Source organism: Vulpes vulpes, chromosome 3 (assembly GCF_048418805.1).
Source record: "Vulpes vulpes isolate BD-2025 chromosome 3, VulVul3, whole genome shotgun sequence".
NCBI classification, from domain to species: domain Eukaryota; kingdom Metazoa; phylum Chordata; class Mammalia; order Carnivora; family Canidae; genus Vulpes; species Vulpes vulpes.
Window position 1 is genome coordinate 126,977,160 of NC_132782.1, and position 20,039 is coordinate 126,997,198.

The 20,039-nt window shown below is 33.8% G+C and overlaps 1 protein-coding gene across 4 annotated transcripts in view; it reads left to right on the plus strand.

Annotated features, from left to right (window-relative positions):
• The window catches only part of DPYD (dihydropyrimidine dehydrogenase), a 793,145-nt gene that overhangs the window by 325,434 nt on the left and 447,672 nt on the right, over nucleotides 1-20,039 (plus strand). The window lies entirely within an intron of this gene.

The window sequence follows — 20,039 nt, forward strand, 5'->3', positions numbered from 1 at the left end:
GCTAAAATTAAAGATATATTAAAGCCAAAATTAAAGATATAATTTGCTGCTTAATAAATGATATACATTTTATAACTTCATTAAGGTTGCTACTTTCCTTAATTTTTGTAGACCATGAGATTTTCAGTGAGGTGCATATTAACTGCAGAGATAATAATGTTTCTATATGTTAATAATTTTAAATGAAAAACACTTGAGCTATTTTCCAGCCTCATGGGAGGAATCATTTACATCCTTAAAGGCTTATTTTACCATTAACCCCTTCATTTGAGTAAAGTGGATAGCCATATGTAAAGTATTAATTCTTTTTACATTAGTGCTAATAGCAAGTATTTTAGACCCACTGGTGTGAGAGGATTAAAAGCCACAGCATTAGGCATGCACCAACATTTCTGAGATTAATCCTTGTTAGAGAAACCTAGCGGGAATATATAACTTGATTTTCTGTTTATTGATCAGATGCTTCTTGTTTCTTTTATCATGTGAAATGAAACTCTGCAGAGACAATATCATATTGCATTAATATGCTGAACTTAAACAATATAACACTGGAGTAAATTGGTTTGTGTTCCCCTTTCTGCTTGTATTACTATTTACTGTAAATGCAGATTTTAGGGATAGATCTGTGGAGATGGGATATACCCTATATATATGGCATGATGGTCCAAATAATAGATAAGCCATTCATGCTTTTTCTTGTCAGAAAGTCATGTTAACAACAAAGCTCTGGGAATATTTACTTCTATTTGTTAGAAGGGATGATTAGGGATTCAGTGAATAATAGGTACATTCTGAGATTTCATTATATATTTTGAAAAGAGGAAAGGGATAATATTTCTGTGTCTTTTCATTTCTCTGTTACTCCCACCCCCACCTCACCTCACCCAGATTTACCTTGGTTGCCATGTTAGCTTAGAAAATATTTCCTGGCTTCTCATCCTCATGTTCACTTTAATTTGGCTGGATCCCAGGAGTGACATTCAAATATTGACTAACTAGCAGAGCATAGGCACAGACCAATCAGGAGGTACATCAGCTATAAATAGCTTGGTGGTGAATGAGCATTCAGTTATTTGGCTAAAACTTAACCTGCTGTGGTGATTGGCTTATCCCTAATTTATCTGGTTATCTTAATTCACCTTCAATAATGTCAGCCAATGGATTCTTAGTGATTTCTACCCTATTAGGAAAGAAGAGAGTTGGAGATAAAGGTTGGAAAAGGGAGAGACTATTCTACCTAAAGCAGTTGTATCTGCTGATTCTTGTGAGTGGTTTTTGAGTTGTTAAAGGGACCCATATAAGTCAATAAATTGTCTTATTTTTTCATAAAGCACACAGCTTATTTTAACAAATATGCACATTTACATACATAGCATACAGATATATGGTTACATATAAATCTTACGTATCTGTAGATAAGTTGGTGAACATGTGTGTGTACGTATATAATATATATTACACACCTATATACATGCACACACATATGTAAAGTTTGTCCTTAGTTAATGGATGAGTTGGGTCTCCCCAAAGTTTTATATATATAAGTAGGCATTTATAATAGTAAATTTATATTATGTTTTTTATCAGATACTATAGTACTTCTAAGATATCTAAAAAAAACTGTTTTTGGTTCCATGAAAGCTTCCCTGAACTAATCAGTGTTCAAGAAAAAGTTTTATTTTGCTCTGAGTTCCAGTCTCTTTCCCTCTTCCCTGTGCCTTTATTGATCTGTGCCAGCTCTGGTCTCTGAATATCATGCTATTCCACTCGGTTCTAGGTATCTTTTACTTGAACACAGTGATTAGATTTATCTTTGTCCTCGCCGCTTGACTAGGTCTGATATTCACCAATTTCTTTCCCATTTCAAATGCTGGAACAATCTTGGTTTCTTTCTCATTATACTTTTACATTTAGCATGGCATTACCTATGGAAAAAAATGAATGGCTGGTGGTATTACCCTCATAGGACAGCCAGCTAGAACTCAGTCGTTGAACTCTGCCTTTGGCTCAGGTCGTGATCCTGGGGTCCTAGGATCAAGTCCAGCATCAGGCTCCCCACAAGGATCCTGCTTCTTCTGCCTATGTCTCTGCCTCTCTCTGTGTCTCTCATGAATAAATAAATAAAATCTTAAAAAAAAAAAAACCACAAAGACTGATCAACTCTGAGTGTATATGGAATGGGATTTGATTGGACTGGCACACTAGATAGGTTTAAATGTTATTATGTTTTCAAATCAATATATGTGTTTTAACTATTTGATTAATATTAATTTTAAGAGACAGAATAATACAAATGTTCATTACTCAAATTCACAGAGAAACAGATTCCATTACTAATTCACTTCTGTTGGCAGAAGCAAAGTCATTGTTCTTAAAATAAAAATGTCAAAGTGATTCCCACCTCTTTATTTTCTTGCTTTCTTTTCAGAAACTTTTTAAACCAATCAAATTTTCATGGACTACATTAAATATTTAAAAATCAAATGATAAAATAAATCACCCTTGCCTGGTAAAATGGTTTTAGAATATCAGTTGACTACCACTACCAAGTTTGGGCTTTTCGAATTGTGAGTCTGTTACACAATTAATAAACAAGGATAAGACAGCTCCTGTGAAAGGAACATATATTTAAAAAAAAATTTTTTTTTTTTTTACATTTTCACTGTATGTTGATTTCTGTGTTAGAGGAAACAAGATAAATGTACTTTTTGCCAGAAGTTCATGTAAAACCTCAAGTTACCTGTTGTATTTCAGATTTTTAGTCTAGTATGATTTTAATTTTACTTATAAATGTGTGCTCTGAGCTGATGCCTGATTGATCTGCTCTTATTTTTCCCTGACCTGAAGCATAGCATATATCCATCCATCCATGTATCCTTCCATCCACCCAGTTCTTTGTTCCTTCATTTAGTAAACATTTACTGAACATCTTTTATATGTAGAAGGCATTATGATTGGCACTCTACATAATTTCTTTTGATCCTCACAAAAGTCTTTCAAGACAAATACTAGTATTTTAATTTTGCAAGTAAGAAGGCTAATGCCCAAAGTTAAACAATTCGTCAACATCATATTGAGTATTCTGCTCATCTTTGTTTCCTGGCATTGTCCTTGAAACAGAGCACTTAATGGTTAGAATTGAATGAATAAGGGAAGTACAATACATTTTACTATAGCTGACACCTATTTCGTGCCGATTAAGTACCATAAACATTTCTATGCTTTCCTATATTCTCTCATTTACTCCCTACAAAAGCCCCAATAAGCTCAGTGCTATTAATTATCTTATGTCTGTCTTATACATGAGGGGCCTGTGGAAAAGGTTAATTAATGTGCTCAAGATCATACAGCTGGAAAATAGCAGTCAGGAATTTAGGCTGTGGCTCTGGAGTCCATGACTTGACCACCATTTTTTTTTTTTTTTTAATCTATCACTATACATGTTGCGTTGTGAATGCTCAAAAACTGCTACAAGATGATGGTAATGATGTGGAATGGGAAATTTTATCTGATGTACTGAAAACCTATTTTACAGTAATTATGAAATTTTCAAATTATAGTTACATGGATTGTCTCTTTAAATCCCTAGAACACCTTATATTCATTCTACTTTTAACAACAAAATATCTTTTTTTATCTTTAAAGAAAAAACAGTATATCTGAATGTATGTATAAATGATTGTCATATATATTTATATGTATATATACACATTATTGTATACATACAGAAAGAGAGGGAGAATGAGGGAGGGAGAGGGGAGGAAGATATGTATAGATTGAGATGTAAAACTAATATTAAACTGGTGTATTTTCTCTTTTTGACATCAGAGTCAGTTTGCATTTTAAATCCCCCCAAATGTGCCAGTGAACCTGGATATATGCTTGGAAACAACTAATCATTATTTTAGAAAGCAATGCATTCTTTTATTGCTTAAAAATAAAGGTTTTTACGTGAACATATTGGGCACAAAATTAAATCTTTATAAAGAAATTTGAGATGGAAAAGGTAACTTCACTTCATATCCTGTAGCAGTAAAACAAACCCCTGTGGTGTGTCTCTCTTGTAGCTAGTTGATCATATGCCCACAAAGATAGCTTTGCTTTATAACCCATTGTATACACATTTTTCAGTATTTAGTCCTGTCAATAGAGGACCCTGAAAGCAGTGAGGGTAATGAAGAGGAATGATAGTTTAGATGTATTCTTTCCTGGAATGCCAGTTGAATTAAATCTTTCATTCCCACTGCAGACATACAAATCTATAATCTCCTTTCAAGATGAATCCAGAATCAGGAGTCTGCATTCTTTTATTCTTGGTCAGGAGATTAAAATTGATCACAGGCCACACAAGGGAGTCAGCTGTAGTATCACAGCTCAATGTGGTTAACGAGGACAGCACTTGCCTTCTGTTCTCCTTAACAGTGCACTTACAAGTTACAAATATTATTGATTTCAGGGGTCATCTGAGGCTGTGGGGAGGTTGTGTGACTTGACAATATTTTGCTATTTTTAAGGGATAAGAGCTATGAGCCCTGATAGCAACGGGGACAGGTATAGTTTAAGTTTGACAAATGAAGATTTATACTTTTTGAGCTGGCAAAGTCCTTCACATAGAAATAATGAATGAAAATTTGATAGTTGATTTAACATAGGTCAAATGACTTGCAATGAAAGAAGGAAAATAACGCTTTAATTATTACCCTTTCACCAAAATGAATTGATGATAGGTTTGTCATTGTAGATCTGTGCTTCAAACAAATGAATAGTGCTTAGAAGATACTTTTACAAGACATCATTTAAATTTAAGTAGGCATAGTTTACCTAAAATCATTTGAAACTGTAGTGTAGGTGGGATGATATGTGAATAATTACCTACTAATCTTTAAAGCCTTTTTTTTTCTTTCTGGTGAATAAAACTACTGTATTAACATTCAGAAAATTAAAGGTGCCACAGATCATTGAAAACTAAATTTTCAAAGACTAGGTTCAAGCTTCTTTTATTTTTCTCTAATAATAAAGATTATATGCTATCCTGAATATATATTTTATGTAATGGTGGAAGAAACACTATCTTTAAAGAGTTTTTATTAAATTAAATTTGGCTTAAACACTTACTAGTTATGAGATTTTAGAAAACTTATTTTACTGCCTTCAACCTCAGTTTGCTCATCTTTAAATGGTCATAAAGGTGTCTAGCTGATAGAGTTTTCATGGGGCTCAAATATACAAGAAATATTTTTAATAAAACACTCTACAAGTATAAACTCTTAAAATATTATTACTGAGCCTACACTTAAGACAGTTGGTAGTAGAAGGATTTTCTAAAACACATTTTCTCTCTTTTTCTTCGTAATCTATAGAACACATTGGCAAGATAACAGTTAGGGTTATAAAAGAGTCCATTGGAGCTACAATGTAAAACTTATTGGACTAGATTAAATTATTGATATTGGCTTTACATACACCATGCTCTAGAAGAAGAACTCAAACAACTTATTAAAATATTACTTTTAAAAATGAAAATATTTGTAATTATAAGAAATGGCTCTAAAACCATATATTATATAGAAATCATAGTTCAGAAACTGAAATATATATGTGATATATATATTACATGTATCATATTTTTATATATATATGTGATATATACATGTGTGTATATATATACACTATATATATATATATACATTATATATAGAGAGAGAGAGAGAAAGAGAAAGAGAGAGAGAGACTGCTGTCATTAAACTAAAGGTGTTTACGATAGAATTAATTTATTTTTTGTTGATTTTTTTTTTTTTTTAAGTAGGCTCCACACCCAGCATGGAGCCCAACACGGAGCTCAAACTACCACCCTGAGATTAAGACCCCAGCTGAGACCAATAGTCAGACGCTTAACCAACTGAGCCACCCAGGCACTCCAATTTTTTGTTGATTTTTGAAAGTGTAAGATTTTTATTGATATTGTTAAGATATGTACTCTTTACACTATAGTTAGAGTGGTACAGGTGTTTTTGAGTATAATTTAATTTTTGAATTTGTTTATAGTTCATAGGGAATTTAAATAGTTTCCAAAGAGCAAAACAGAATCTCAGTTTGATCTTCCTGATTAATCCACCATCTACTGTTACTGTAATTTCTTCATCTAGTAGTAGGAAAAGAGATGAGACCATTTGCCTATATAATGGGCTCCAATTATAATGAAAATAATTTCAATTATTATTAACTAAATTTCTCATGTCTGTATAATACTTCATGATTCAAAAGACCTCAGCTCAAGGGAGGTGGTGCTAAAATCTTAATTTTACAGAAGAGGAAAATAAGGCATGGGGAAGTAGGCTAATTTGCTAATCACATAGCCAGTAGGTGAGAGAACTGAGAACAAACCTAGGTATTCCTGCTTTGGCCATGCATTTCATCTGCCTGGGAGTATTTGGTTTTGCTTCAGAGGTCAGAAAATTTGTTGCAGCGTGAACCACACAAGAATGTGCCCTTTTGCAGAATTTCCAAACCCAGTAGAGGTGGAACAACACTTCCCTAATTCAAAGCTTCAGTTTTCAGAGCAGCCCTTCTAAAAATTGGTTTTAATCAAATGTATATTATATAAGCCAAGTTATATCCGTTTTATATTACCCACACACCAACTTAATTAACGTGGAGCTGTCATTACTGACTAATTCTTTCTTTTTGAAAACATTCTATTGTGAATATATTCTCCATTAACACTGATTCCTGGAAGCGCATGTAGTCTAGTCCTCCTCTAGCAAAATCTTTCTGTATTTTGGCTACATTACCATTAGAATACTTTGCAGTGTGGGTATCAGCGTAGGGTTTATCCTGTTGCCTCTTCTGATTTGCCTCATTTAATTAAATTTATTCTTATAGTTGAAATTTATGTGTTTGGATTTTGTTGTTTTTGTTCTATTTTATACTCTCTCTCAGTAAATCTCCTTTAGGTATATTATTTCTAAAATTGTAGGTCAGTGGCCTTGTGTTATACTTAAAATTCAAGGATGAGTCCTAAAATGAAAAATTACTCTTTTGAGCACCTGTTTCTTTGTGCTTTGTAGTGTACATATTATTGTACTAGATAATTTTTAAAAATTATGTGTATTCTATAGACAGGGAAGTTTGAACTCAAACCTCTCTTATCCTGGCTTCCAGTATACCACTTTCTCCTGCACCTCTCACTTGACTTAATCTATCCTCAATCTATTTGAGTTCTTCTTCCTCTTTCCTTCTTTAAATATTGGTGTGTTATCTAGTGCTCTACTCTTAGCCCTCTTTTCTGTTTACTATATACACTCACTATAGGATTAGCTTATTAGCATTCATAACTTATAGTACAATCTTTTTTTAATCATAATTTTCAAATCTATTTGTCCAGACCAGATTTCTCTCATGAGTTTCAGGCATGAATTTTTACCTGTTTATTATCTAGAGAACAACTCTCTTTGATGCCCCACACTCCATTACATATATCCAAATGGAACAACATTGTTCCCCTAAGACTTGTTCCTCCTCCATTGTACTGGATTTGTCAAGCACACCGCCCTTGAGGTACCATCAAAACAGAAAATTAGGCCTAACATTTTCCTTGTCTTTCCCTCTATTCTGTATAACTACTGGGACCAAATTATTTGAAATTAACTCCTAAATATCGATGGGGTCTGTTTTTATTCTCCTGTATCCCCACTGTCAGTATTTCAGTGTGAGTCTTCTTTTCCCATTAAAATTACTATAATAGGAGAAGAGAGTAAAAGCATACCTCAAGGGAATGCCAGAGTCACAGTTTCAAAGGCCATATAGAGAATTTCTTTGAAGTATTAAAATTTCATTCAAAATTTGCATTTCATTCCTCATTCTCTCCATATATGACCAATAAAAACACCATAATTTAAATTGCTTATCTTTGAGTGAAATTCTTGCTCTGGGAGGGTAAGCTATGTTTCTACACCACTGTGTAAGGCTGTTGACCCTCCCTGCAATGCCATGCTAATGGAGGTTAACTAGTAATCCAGGTTGAGAAGTATAAAGTAAGCATTCCTTTCTTATTTGGAGTTTTGCAGCATCCCCTTACATGATCTACTCCTATCACTCTCAACTGCCTATCAGTTGTACACACTGCTACCAGTTTGTCCTTCTTGATATTCAAAGCTGATTATATAAATTCCTGCAGTATTTTCTCAACATAAAATCCAGATTCATTGGTGTGATTTGCATCATCTTTCATGGTCTGGTATTTGCCTATTTGTCAGATTTTAAATTTTGCTATTCCCTGTCCCCTCCTATCTGCTCCCCTAAACCCTAGTCCAGTCAGATGGAAGTCTTACCCTTTTATACCTTTGTAAATGCCAATCATCATTGCCTTTTTTTTTTTTTTTTAAGATTTTATCCATTTATTCATGAGACAGAGACAGAGACACAGGCAGAGGGAGAAGCATGCTCCATGCAGGGAGCCCGACATGGGACTCGATCCCGGGTCTCCAGGGTTCAGCCCTGGGCTGAAGGCGGCGCTAAACTGCTGAGCCACAGGGGCTGCCCTTTTTTTTCTTTTTTTTTAAACTGCTGGAAATGTTCATCTTTCAAGACTCAGCTAGAGCATCCTTGTCTCTAGTCTAGGTGAAATATGCTTTATATGTGTTCCTGTTTACTTACCTATGTATCCCTCTACCATAGTGCTTATTTTGCTTTATTCTAAGTTTCTGATTACATGTTCTTCTCCCACTAGATTGGAAACTGTTCATCTATGTATCACTAGCACCTTGTATGTTAGCTAGCATAGTATGCGCTCAATAAATATCTCCCCATAAAGCAGATTTTATAGATAAGGAAATTGAGACTTAAAGTAACTGTGATTATGCAAGGTTACATAGCTAATACATAAAGGAGTAATTATATGAACAGAGTTATCTTTAACATCAAAACCATTACTTTCTCTTACATCAGGCCTAACATACTTACAAATTCTTGTATACAATGGAATTTATTCATGGTGTGTAGTCAGTGTCAAGTGTGGATAATTACATTGCATTTTGGCATTTACAGGCACATGCTGGGCATTTGGAATGGCACTTGGATAAATAGTAATTGATTTAATCTTGGTGAATGTGATTCTTTAACCATTTTTGAGTCACTTAGAGAATGTAATGAAAGGTACACATACACAGTTAAATGATATTGAAGGGGCTCAGAATGGGCCTCCCCAAAATGTGTCGCTTTGGCATGTGGATTACTTTGAGCTGGTATCAGTCAAGGCCCAAAAAACTCTGGAACAGCTTTTACTTCCTACCTAACTACATAAAAAAAAATTAGAGGGCCTAGTCCAAAGAAAAGAATTATCACTAGAGATAACTACAAAAAATATGGTCTAGCTCTCTTGGGTGGGGAGTGGGGGGGTGCTCAGCAGGACTTGGAGGTCAAATTCCTCTCTGTGTCCCATTGTTTCTGTGTGATAGGCTATGACAAACATTTGTTTACCAAACATTTATTCTTCCCATCTTCCTACAAAATTATCTTTCTCTCCTTCAGAGTCTCAGACCCCTATTCCTTTAGTTAATTCAGGATGGCATTAATAAGCCTGACTTCCTGTGGGTTTCACATTCCTATGAGGGGGCTCCTGTGTGTATGTGATTAAGTTTGTTTTCCTCCTGTTAATCTGTTTTATGTCAATTTGGTGAATAGAAAAGTTAGAAGAAACCTAGACAGTTAAAGGAAAAATTCTTCTTCCCCTATAATACATATGCAAAAATGTACTTTTTTGATAGCCTTGGTTTTCTTGAGAAACTCAGGCAATGTTCGGAACTCCATTTTTAGATTATTTCCCTATTGTGTAGATGAACAAACTGAAGGTCAAGGTCAATCACATGTTTCTGGTTGACCATAGAAATGGTTGACCATTTCTATCCATCAAGAATGTCTTTTGGAGGGTCACCTGGGTGACTTAGTCCATGAAGCATCTGCCTTTGGCTCAAATCACGATCTTGGAGTCCTGGGATTGAGCCCAATGCTCAGCGGGGAGTCTGCTTCTCCCTCTGCCTCTGTCCCTGCTTGTGCTCTCTAGCTCACTCTCTGTCAAATAAATAAATAAAATCTTTTTAAAAAATGTCTTTTGGAGAGGAATTACTTCAGGGAATTTCCTGAATTCCTAGAAAAGTATTCTAATTTTGAGACTCTTACTCGGCAACATGTTAAGAAGACTAAATACATTACATGTATAATTAAGGATGGAAATAAATTAAACTTTTTCCACATCATGCAGATTTCTTGAAAAAAAATGTATTGAGATAGGTGTTTTCTTGTAAAATTTACAGAATTATAGTAGTGATTCAGAGTAAGATAAATTTGCACAGAAATGTATTGCTTACGTATAAGTGGAAAAGCATAATTAAAGTGAAGTGACTCTGAGGTGTATCATTGCAAGAAAAAAGAATTATCATAGGAGTATAATAAATATCTATGATGTTAATTTGCATTTTCTTGTAACTTGTAAAATTATTTCAACAATATAGAGTATATTATGCTTACTTGTCTGCATCACAGTTTTATAAAAAAATACATTTTTGTAACTCTTCTCATTTTAGAGATAAGCTGAGGTTTAATGACTTGGAGATAAACTTATACCTAATAACTGATAAGTAACAGAGTCAGGAATCTGTTGGAGGTCTTCTGATTTGGAAGCAAGCAGCTCTCCATTGTTTCGCAGACATGCCTGGGGAGAATTGCACAGACACAGAAACCAAGTTCCAGCAGCTGAGAGAGTCACCAAGCACAGTTAGTGCATGATCTTTATTTTAAAGTCTGCCACTTGCTTCCTCAGGCTTGCATTGTTTCACTTTGTAGAGCTCTGAAGGCCAGAGCATCCTTGGGTAACTCAAAATGATTCTTAGCTTTCATTTCAGTTTTAATCCATGACCCTGGCTCTTGCATTATGTTTCACCTTATTTTATTCCAATAATATAGCAAGGATCCGTTTGGCTTTAAAGGAAACAGTTTAACTATATCACCCAAATACATGTTATGTTAAAAATTATTAAAGTTTTTGATACAGAATACCTTGGCCTCACAATATAGTTGTAAATTCTCTAAAACAATTACAAATTAAAAGGCTACCAGTGCTTGTATCTAAGAATTTATTTGAATAAAAAATATTAAAGTACAGTTTTTATAAATACCTTTGAGAAAGTAACTAATACAATGCAATGAATGTATGGTACCTTTACTGGTGATTAACACATTAGTGATACTTTTGAGATTACATTTTTAAAGGGGTCTTCTCCCTTCTACAGAATGTGTGTTTATGGTGGCAGCTTTAATGCTATTTCCTGCTGTGCAGTTCAATAGAGTATGTTTTTAGGTGGTTGGTTGAGGGTTTTTTTTCGTTATGTATGTCGATGGAGATAAGTGTTTTAATTACTTTTTTAATGTCTGTGCTTTTGTATTTTTCTCCTCTCTTCCCTTTTATTTCCTGCTGTTGAGATTACTGCCTCATCTCCACAGCAGGTGGCTGTTGCAAATTTGTTTTCTTTGTAAGCCTGGTAGATTTATTTTGTAATATAACTGTTCCTTTTTAGTATTTTATTATTAATGATTTCTTTACTTTGGAATATAGTATACTTACATAGTCCTAAATAGTAATTTCCTAACACATCTAAGAATTCCAATCATTAAGGAAAAAAACCTTTGCCTGAGGCATATTGTTTGAGGTTTTTTTTTGCTTACCCTTACTTCGTGATGTGAAGATTAAAATTTAAGGAAATTGTTTTATAGCAAAAGCCAAATGAGAGTTGGAAACAGAGAAAAGAGAAGAGAGGGAAATGAAGAGAAAGGGGTCCAAGAGATAAAGCTTTAATAAATATTACCAAAAATCAAAGTGCTAGGAAGAGTTTTGTGACAGAAATAGGAAATTGCACTAATATATCTTTTCTAGAAGAGAGATTTTAACGAGATCTTATGTTTCTATTAAAATTAAAATTTAATTACTAAAGGAACTTTGGCTAATTATAAGAAAATTTTAATATTACAAAAGTGTAAAGAAAAATACTTAATCTTTTTTTGGTACAGTATTTTGTTGGTTTGGTTCTTTCATAGATCCTTTTATATAAAAAGAAAAATAAAGAAGATGGATCCTGAGTATAAGGAATTATTTGTCAAGAATGTAAAATACATTCAAGGATATTTTGTCCATTTTTGAATTCTTGGGCATTATTTTATCAATTAAAATAATCTCTGTCCTCTATTTTATTCCAAATGTATAAAGGGAATGAAACATTGGAGACCAAAATGCACAGAGAACCATCATCTCATTTTGTTATATGGAATTGCTGGATATTTTATGACAAGTTAAAAGTTCTCTAGAAAACTTTTAACTACTTAGAATCAGTTTATTTCATATTATTCCACTTGTGAATACATTGCTTTCTTAACATATTTATATTGTTTTTCACTCGTACATAGTACTTAGAGTTGGAGCTCGGTATTCAGTTCTCATACAAAGTTTAGGAATTGATCTCATTGGTGTGATAAAATTTGTGTATATCTTCTACATGAAGTCATAAAAAAGAACTGAAGTACATCTGTAACAACACTAGGAAGTATCATCTTTCGTTATTTCATTCTCTTCTCTGAGGCTTTTTAAAATTTACTGTTTAATGACTTAATACAAAAGAAGACCTTAATTCTGCATCTATCAGATTTTCAAAATTGTATGGATGCTTAGTACTTCTCTTGCTTCTGGATTTCATTATCTGTTACATGTGTCTGTATAGAAAAATACCATATGTAATGGGAAAAAATATGATTTGAGATGGTGACTTCATTCATAACATTTTTCTAAAGTCTTCATCTTGTTATGCTCTAACCGATTGTGTGATACACACGATTAAGGCATGTGGTCACATTGAGAGAGAAACTAGACAGCAGTTACATGAAACAGATGTTTAATGGGGATTTGAAAAATCAATGAAATGAACACTATTGTGATGCATGGTGATCTGATTTCATATGTGTTATATTGAATCACTCCATTCTTTCTGAGTTCAGTCTGAACTAAACGTATTTACAGTGGGGCGTTGGGGAAAAGATAGGGAGTTTTATTGAGAAAAGAAGCACAATAGGGCATCATTGATCTGTTCTCTTTCTAGTCAATATATAGATCCTAGAATGATAACCCATATGGCACTGTTGTCCCTTGGAAATAAGATATAAATCCTTTGAATCATATAAGTGATTTTTAAGTGCAGATGAAAACCTTTATAATCCATTTTGGAATTCTGAAATACTTAGGTCCTTGAAAGGCATATTTTACTTCTATGTTGTAATCTGAACAGTTTGGGCTTGATATAAGAGTAGTTCACCTTTTCTAATAGGTATAGAAACACATTTAGATACATAGGTGCATCCATAAATACATATATTTATTATTTTATTCCTATATTCACATATCTTACATATAACTACTTAAGTACCTTTTTATGATTATTCACAATAGCTTCTGTTTTGGAAGTATTTACTGTGAATCTTTTTATCATGTGAATCTTTGTTTTCCATGGTTTTTATACTTTACCCAAGACAGTAATAATAACTACATTTCAGTGGTGTTTTAGATTGACCAGAGTGCTTTTATGTGCACTTTTCTAATTTTCAGAACAACTCTATACGTTAGGGAGAGTTATTTTCATTCTAAAATCAAGGAATTTGAGGACCATAGTATTAAGTAATTTTATCTGAGTACAGCTAGAAAGGAGAAATAGTGACACTAGAACCCAGTTCTTCAGACTCCTAGGTCAGTGCTCTTGGAGTCATGATGTTACTCTAAACTCCTATTTGAATGCCAAGTTAAACATTAGAGGGTCTTAATCTTGCTACTTTCCTGATCTTGAAACACATGTGGTTTGAGTCCATTGTAATCTGTACAATGAATGAGGTCAGAATACCCTGGTTTGGCCAGAGTCTTTTATTCTAGCCAAGGTTGCTAAGTTTTGTGGACTCTGATATCAATCTGCCCAATATTGACCACTTAAATGTGTAATAATATTAATTGTGTATATCATGGATTAGATGAACATTTAATTTACATCTATCCAAATGTATCATTTTATCATATCAAACAAAGGCTTTTTTAAGGGAGAAAATGCAAATAAAAGGAAACCTTTCATATCTGTGCAAAGAGCTTCCCATTTGTATTCATTTTATTCTCCTAACAATCATATGATGAGGTCTCTGTTGCTCAGAAAAAGTAATTTACTGGCCCAAGGTCATAATAGCTAGTAAGTGCTAAAACTAGAATTTTAATGCAGAAAGTCTGACTTTAGGAGGTTTTGCTCTTACTCATATACTCTGTTTACCAATAATGACAGAAGTCAGTTGACATTAAGATTTTTTAAAAGGTCTAGTAACCAAAATAAAGAAAAGCAATGTTTACACAGGCACATTTCTTTTACAAGGACATGCATGGATGGCTGTGGTAGATAGGCTGAGGTATATAGCTTCGGTTAGGGTTTGTTTAATGAATCCATGTGTAATCTCACATTTCAGTGTTCTTCCTCCTGTAGCATTGTTTCCCAAGGTAGGCTTAGGGAATGAGGACTGTGAGCACACAACATGCTTTCTTCTGTGACAAGAAAGTGAAATCTCAGGTACAAAAGTACTTGAAAAAGTGAAAAACTTAGGACATTTGCCATTAGACTCAATATTCTGTTTTTAGCCACTTGTGAATAGTGACATAATCAGTGGGATTTTATTTGTCTACTAACATCTTCTTACTGAAAAAACACTAGTGTGGAATAACAAGAATTGATATACCTGTAGAGAGTTTGGTATGCTCTCTCCCCGTTTCTGTGAGCCCATTTCAGTAAGCTATAGTCTTTTGCCAGGAACTTGAGACAGTCTCTCAGTGTTCTCTCTATGTCTGTGGGATTCGTGAGGCTTTCTCCAGTGATGGGTGTATCTGATCACTGTCTTTCCCAGGACGGCTTAGCTGTCATTCAAGTGATGCCACTGAGAATGAGAGGCATCACATGAATGCTTGTTCCATTCAATTAACACCAAATAAGTGAGCCCGTGAAGTAACACAGGTGGACATTATAAGCTCTCGGGAGTTCTTAAACATGTCCTACCATATCTGTGAAAACCCAGCCTTAAAAGCTTCTTTCTTTCTCCTTCAATACATACTAGATGAGGACATGAAACAGAATATTTAATATCCTATTAAGGTTCATTGAAGTTGTGCAGAACTTAATATGAGCACAAAAATTTATTATATACACTGCTGTTATTTATTCTATAGTTGTTCCAGAGAGGTGCTTTGGAAACAAAGCAGAGATACATATTTCAAAGAATATCAAATATTGGAAAAATAACCAGCAGATACCCAAGAGGAATACACTTAAGAAGGAAAACAATTCAAAAAGGAATTGTACTAGAGAAAATAATCACAAAACAAAGATACAGCTTAGAAAAGCAGCCTATCTTTTCTCTACCACTAGATTGGAACCTGGCCACAGACACATTCTGTGCTGTGTGTATCGTTAGCCTTGCAGTGAGGCATTAAATGCATATATGTTAAATGATTTAGATATCACTTGTTAAGTAGCAGTACATTAAAACAGGGCTTAATTATAACATTTTATATGAAAAAGGCAGCATTTTGAAGTTAACACATAGACTGTATAACCAGACTGTCCAGGTTAGAAATTGGTACTGCTTGCTACTTATTTGTTCTGTGACTGTTGGCAAAGTTACTTATGAACCTGTATGTGTCTCAAAAAATGCAGAAAATAAAAAAAAAATGCAGAAAATAAAAAAAAATGCAGAAAATAATGTCAGTTGTCTCATAGAATTGTTTTGAGAATTAAATGAATGTATGAAAACCACCTATATGCTAGGCATTAGAACAGTGACTATAATATAAATCATCAATACATGTTTAATTAGACTTTCTGTAATATAAGCAGACATTTATTTTAGGAGAAGCTGAAAATTATCATTTTGCAATAATCCTTTTTTGAGATCAATTTTTTTTTGAGATCTTATTTATTTATTCATGAGAGACACACAGAGAGAGGCAGAGACACAGGCAGAGGGAGAAGCAGGGTCCCAAAAGTGAGCCTGATGCGGGATGCACTCCCAGGACCCCGGGGATCATCACCTGAGCCGAAAGCAGAGCCACCCCTGAGCCACCCAGGTGCCCCATTTTTGCAGTAGTTCATAAGGTGGTATTATTCCTTTGTATAGATACATGTTGAAACACCAAAAACTTCATTAACTATTCTAGGAAAACATAGAAACTATCTGGCCTTCTTGAAAGACAGAGAACACTGTACATCTAATAAGCTGAGCTGTTTTGTTTGTCAAATCTTTGTCAATTCTTCTTTATTCATAAACCTCCTTCTTCCCACTGAAAGGTGAATTAAAAAGTCATTTCAGCGTCATTTTGAAATCATTCTGATAGAGACACATACCTTATTTATTAATATGCCACCTACTCTCATGGAAATCTTCTTTGATAGATGGGTATTTGCAAGTTTCATTATCTTTCATATTTCACTTAAGATTGCTTCATTTTTCTTTTTTTTTTTTCTTTTGTAGCACTTTGTTTAAATTTGCTAAGGCTTAATACTTTAAACTCTTTTCTTTCCTTGCCATAAGATGTGAAATTTGATGGAATTGATAAACTACATAATAAATAAATCTATCTTAATATTAATAGCTAATGTTTAGTGAGCATTGACTATGCAGTCTCAATGCTTAAGACAGATGGATAGATTCCTTTAAATCTCACATCAATGAAAGAAGATAACTGTTGTCCCTAGCAGAATCATTAAGAGACATATAGATCTAGATATATCATATTATAGAATTTATTTCAAGGAATTGGCTTATGTAATTGTGGGAGCTGGCAAATTCAAAATCTGTGGGCTGGGCCTGCAGGCAGGATTTCTTCTTCCTCAGGGAAACTTCAGCTTTATTATTAAGGCCTTTCCACTGACTGATTGGATGTGGCCTACCCACATTGTCAAGGTAATCTCCTTTACTTAAAGTCAACTGATTATAGATGTTAACCATATTTACAAAACGCCTTCATGACAATACATAGATTAGTGCTTGATCAGATCATTTGATAGTCTATCTAAGTACATATAATCATAGGCACTCACACAAGATCACAGAGCTGGTAAATGGGAGAGGAAGACCTCACACCAAGTCTGGCTAATGACAAAGGTCCTGCTCTTAATCACTGCACAGCATCATGGTTAGCAGATGCTAGGGTACTTTTGCCAGCTGGGCCAGACTACCAAACTGTCTGTGAGGAGAGCTTCAGATGTGCTGCCCTAGGTCATAAGGGATGACCTGTCACCCACATGGCCAAGAAGAGCTCAGTGGACCTTGAGACTTTAAAAATATGTGTATCCTGAGGTGTGGCTAAATAGACTACAGGAATAACATTATGAGCCTGTCCAGTTTCTGACTCATTTTTTTTTTCTCTCCTTAAAGCCATTATCCATAAGTCAGGACATCTAACCGGTGCCCTCTTGAACACCTACAGAAAGAATCTGATCCAGTAAATGTTAAATCTTTAGAGGGATAAATGCAGAATGGAGTAAAAGCACAGGAAATTCACTTGTCCTTGTCAATCTCTTGATCCAAGTGAGAAAAATGAAATTTAAATTTTACCGAAGCTTTTTTCTTGTAAAATAGTCCTTGCAGGATAGGAAAAGTCTTCTCCATAGATCCAGTGGTGTATTCGATAAGAATGTCTTGGATTTCTTTAAAGGTTATTTTTCTTTATTTTATTCTAAAATTTTTATTATTATTTATTTGAGAGAGAGCACTAGCAGGAGGAGGAGGAGAGGTAGATGTAGACAGAGAGGAAGCAGACTCTCCGCTAAGCAGGGAGCCTGACACACAGGGCTTGATTCCAGGACCCAGAGATAATGACCTGAGCCCAAGGCAGCCTCTTAACCAATTGAGCCACCCAGGCACCCCAAGAAGTCATTTTAGCAATGGATTTATAGAAAGTAATCACAGATATAAATTTCCCTCTCTGCCTTAACCATGGCAAGTAATGAAAAAACCTCAGATTAGGAGTCAGTAAAGGGAGGATTTTAGACCTCATTGACAGTAAGTGTGGAACTTTTATCTGCCACATGCATTTTCTGTGCTTTGTTTTTGATCTGCTTTAAAGATTTTTGTTTATCATATCTCCTTCATATTTCATAGCACTGCAGGTTATTTTTCTTGTGTGTGATTTTTTTTTTTTTACAAGAAAATGAAGTGCTATAGAACATATGCTATCTCTGTCATACAGTGGTATATATAAGAGGGGAGGCAGGTCCTTATTTAAATTTTGGTATGTAGCATATGTATGTATTGGGTAGACTAACCAGGTGTAGCTAAAACTATAGTCATTTTTAATAGCTTTCAAGAGAAATTGTTTTGTTATTAGAGTCTTCAAGTACATATTCAGCTATTTTTATGTAACTGTGACTTCTCTATCCCAATCTTTCTAAAGAATTATATAGATAACCACACATTTATGTAATAGTTTCCATGTTATAAATATACCTAAAGAGTAATCCTTTATGTCAGAAAATGAGGAAACAGTCTTCTCACATTTCATTTATAAAGAAGCCAAAGCACACTATGTTAACTGACATTCCAGTTAATTTAAGTAAAAACTTACAAGGAAAAAAAAAAAGAAGCCAAACCAAAGATAAGTCAAGTGACTTGCCTCACCTTCCTAGATAAATAAAATACTTTTAATAACAAGTGATCTTAAACTAATAATCTATGAGCAAAGGGCAAATATTTGAGAGGAAGTCATGCTGTACAGGGAAGGAAAATGTTTGATTTAATTTGAAGGGAAACAGCAGTCTTTTGTTGGTTACACTTCCACTCATTCCACAAACACCTTCAGCTTTCAGATTTCATATGACATCTACCTTATTGTACCTAAGTCATTCTTGGGCCATTCTTATTACTCTAGATGTCCACCACAACTACTCATTGCTCTTCACTTAACAATAAAATGAAATCTTACCTCTCTAGGATAACCCAGAGTTTGGGGAAGTAAGTAAAGTTAAAGTATAAGCTTTCTCCTGCATTTGTGGAATTGAGATGAATTAATTCTACTCTTCTATGGTAGTGCGAGGGGCTGGGGGGCAGTGATTGTTATCAGATTTGTTTTGTTTATGCTTTGAAAAAATTTAGTCTGCTATTCATTTTCTTTTCAGAATTTTGGTAATTATTTCCTAACTATGTGCTTAGTGCATGCATGTTGTTGAAATTTTGGAAAATAAAGAAATAATGAAAAAAATAGACTATCCACAGTTCCACCATCAGAAATGATCATCATTCAGATTTCATAAAACTTGAGTCCTACTATATAGAGTTTTGTATCCTGCTAGTAGTTCATTTAACACTGTATTTTGACTACAGTCCAGTGTTATTTTTTTAAATATTCATTTTAATGGCTGCATTGTGTTCTATTCATTTTATTGGCATTTTGGTTTTCCCTCATTCTCTCTCTCTCTGTGTTGACCATTTTTGCACATTAAATCTTTATTTCCATGTCTTAGTGTTTACTTAGTATAAATTCAAAACTATTTTCTAGAAATTGAGCACCAATGTGTATTTGCATCAAGAGTATAACAAGTATCATCTTCACCTTGCCACATAGTCTAATTTTCTTAAAGCCTTTACTTCTTAATAAACAGGATAATATCTCATTGTTTTAATTTATAGTTCTTAAATTACTAGTTAAAATGTTGGTGCTTAGAAGTTATTTATATTTTTCAATATCTCTATTTTGTTATCTATTGTTTATGTTTCTATTGAGAAGCTTATATGTTACTGAAGTTGAGAAACTTTTTTATATAGTAAAGATCTTTAATTAGTTAATATTGCTCTAGTTAATCAAGTATTTTTTTGTGGTAAAATACATATATTCTTTCAAGTTTTTAAATTTTTTCTTAGAATTATCTGTCATAACCAGGAACTAGATACATATGTATCCATATGGTGTTTTAGTTTTGTGATTTTTT